Raw genomic sequence first — 3,388 nt, forward strand, 5'->3', positions numbered from 1 at the left:
TAGCGCCACCGGAGAGATTAGGAACTATTATTTAAAGCTGAAAGCGGTCACTTTTACAACAATTCTGCCATAAGAGATTGGCATCCTTTCTATACCATCCATAACAGCAAGGCTGAAAAAGAAGTGTGACACATGTCAATGAAAAATATTCGCTATAATTCGCTAATACGGTCGCCTGCATGCAAAATCATAAGAAAAATTAAAGAAAACCAAAAGGGATCCCTAAGTGCCGCCGCGCGCCGTTTTATAGACGCTCCACAAGTAGCACGCCCGTCAGAACGAGTGAAAATATATTGTGGTAAGTTATTCCTCCCCCCTAAACCATCCCTAAACGCATTCAGTGACGTCAAAATGAACCCTTTACATGAGTATTTGTTGAATTTAAGATTATTGAAAATTGAAAAACATGTTTGGTTTTGTGGCGAACCTTACGAACGCAGTTAGATAGAGAGATTTATTATTCCAAAATTATACATACCATTTATACAGTTTCCTGCAAAACTGTTGTAAAAAAAAAAAAATTTAAAATTTAAACTGTTTATTTCAAGAAAGATTACAAAGACTATTTACAGACTTAGCCTAATCTACATTCCAATAGATTGTATGCTAAGTATGGTCTATGGTATAATATGCTATATATAACAATTATGAGGTTAACTTAAATATTCAGGCAGTGCTTTTTTATCATGATTTTAATTTTATGGGGCTTACCCTCTTCTAAATTATCTATTATATCTCTAGGAAGACTATTTAAGATGTGTGGCAAATAACTCGACCAGACTCTTTGCCCATAATAGTTGTTAGTTGTTATGAACGCAGTCTCGGTGATTAAACTGCCTGATGTGAAATATTCTTTTCACATCACCAATTCAAAAAAGGGCTTTTTCTTCCCTGCTCGGAGGGATCAAAGTGGCACTTTTTTTCCCTGGTAGGAGGGATCAAAGTAACACTTTTCTGTTCTAGGACACAATTTTTAATTTTTTTTCGCATTATTTTTTTAGCTTAAATAATAGTTTTAAACATTATAATTACCTCATAGGTGATGTGAAAAGCAATATGTGACACATGGTAGCAAAATTATTTCCATCTTTGGCGTAACACACTTGAATCCCTCATTACGCTCAGGATTCTACTTTAGAATCCTTCGCTTCGTTCAGGATTCAATTGTACGCCCTCGCCGTAAATATGTAATTTTACTCCCTTGTGACACAATCTACTATTAATTTTATTGTTCTAAGAAAATATAATTAGTTTTTATAATGTGATTAATTATTTAAAATAGAAGTCCCACAGTTTGTTTTCTCAGAGTATATATTTAATCTTATAACCGCTGTGAAACAAAATAATTCATCTATAGGAAACAACCCTATTTAAAATAGTAGGAAGCTCTAAAAATTAGTTTTCTTTTTAGTTTTCGCTTTACTTAAATAAACATACAAAATCGAACACTTTAAGCACCCTTTTAACCCTTTTAAAGCCACCGGTCCAAAAAAAGTCACCGAAACGTAAAATTGACACAGTTTTAAGAAAAATATTTCTATTATAACACCCGCCCTAAGGGCGTATATATAAAGGGCTATATATGAGAGCGCTTCAGTATGTTCCGTTAGTCGATCGTCGGTCGCGGACCGTGATGGTCGTTCGTTTAAATCCATAAAGTGTGTGTTGTGTGTTGGAGATATTATTATTACTGGATTGAAGGTAGGCTTTTTATATCGATCAAGTTTTTGTACAAAGAAAACTAAGTTGTAGAAAAAATGGCATAATGGAACTTAAAAAAAATTGGCAGTAATTGAAGAAATAATTTAAGAAAATGAAGAAAAAGTTGATCTAACATTAAAATAAATACGTTTTCCGCGCATAAACCGTAAAAGAAAGAAAGTCAATTTGTTTACGGAATGTTTACTAATTTTACAATGTTACTTGCCGCTGTTATGAGTGTATACATATAACTTTTTGTAGCAAAAACAAGAGATTGACTAAATGTTATTGATAAGCAAAGCAATTTAAAGATAAATAATAAACAAATATAATGATTTGTAACTCACCGAAATCCATACTAATATTATAAATGCGAAAGTCTGTCTGTCTGTGTGTTACCTCTTCACGCTTAAACCGCTGAACCGATTTAGTCGAAATTTGGCGTAGAGATATTTTGAGTCCCGAGGAAGGACATAGGATAGTTTTTATCCCGAAAATCATCCTTTAAGAGGGTGAAAAGCGGGGTGGAATCATGGTGGAATTGATAATTAATGAGTTGCCTAATATTTGTGTGCATATTATGCTCAAATTGAATGATTGCTATAAGACTTTCTCCAGGCGCTATTCTTACTCTAGCTGGGGTTACTAAGTCCACGCAGACGAAGTCGCGGGCAAAAGCTAGTATAGAATAATAATCAAATTTAAATCGATATATCGACATATGTACATAGTGTATGTATTTATCTACAAGTACAGGTATATAAGTATGTTTATCGTCGCCTTATAGTACCCGTAATATAAGCTTTGCTTAGTTAGTGGCTAGGTTAATTTGTAAGATTGTCCCCAAATATTTATTTATTTTATTTACATTTTCTCTATATTTAATACCTGAATATAAAAACAAAAACTATAGTAGGCACCCTAAAGTCATAAACGAGTCGGACTCTCACACCGAGGATTCCGTACTTTGTATTTATTGTTATAGCCGCAACAGAAATACATCATCTGTGAAAATTTCAACTATCACTCTACTATCACGCGGTTCATGAGTTCAGACGGACAGACAGACAGACGGACAGAGAAGTCTTAGTAATAGGGTCCCCTTTGGGTACGGAACCCTAAACACAGAAAGTAGGCACCCTAAAGTCATAAAAAATACTGGAATTAAAGAGGATAGGCTACTAAATACTATTTATTTCCAACTTGGGAACAAATCAAATTATTTTTATGAAATATTTTTATTTGTGTTTGGGTGTGTGTGGCCGAGTGGTCTAGTGGTTATGACGTTAGCCGCGTAAGCTGAAGACGCGGGTTCGATTCCCGCCTCGGCCACCTGAGGACTTAGTCACATTTTCTTTAGTGTATGATATCTATTTCAGTTTACTATTTATTTAAACTTTATTGCACAAAATACAAAATATACACAAATGGCGGACTTAATGCCTAAACGTATTCTCTACCAGTCAACCGTAGGGCTAAACAGATATGTAATAAAAATGGTGCAAGAAGAAAAGTAGGCAGGTCACGTCTGCCGCATGCATCCGGATAGGTGGGCTAGTATAGCCACCAAGTGGATGCCGCAAAAGAAGCGCGGACGTGGCAGGCCCAGGCGGAGATGGCGGGACGACTTAGACACCTTCACTAATAACTGGCCGAAAACAGCTCAACAACGGGAGTCATGGAAATC

General features: G+C 35.3%; 1 non-coding gene across 1 annotated transcript; it reads left to right on the forward strand.

Annotated features, from left to right (window-relative positions):
* The first annotated feature begins 2,961 nt into the window (after window positions 1-2,961).
* Window positions 2,962-3,033, forward strand: Trnat-cgu (transfer RNA threonine (anticodon CGU)). Its single transcript has one exon. It is a non-coding gene; the product is annotated as a tRNA-Thr (tRNA).
* The last annotated feature ends 355 nt before the right edge of the window (window positions 3,034-3,388 follow it).

This window comes from Cydia strobilella, chromosome 24, assembly GCF_947568885.1.
Source record: "Cydia strobilella chromosome 24, ilCydStro3.1, whole genome shotgun sequence".
Taxonomy (NCBI): Eukaryota; Metazoa; Arthropoda; class Insecta; order Lepidoptera; family Tortricidae; genus Cydia; species Cydia strobilella.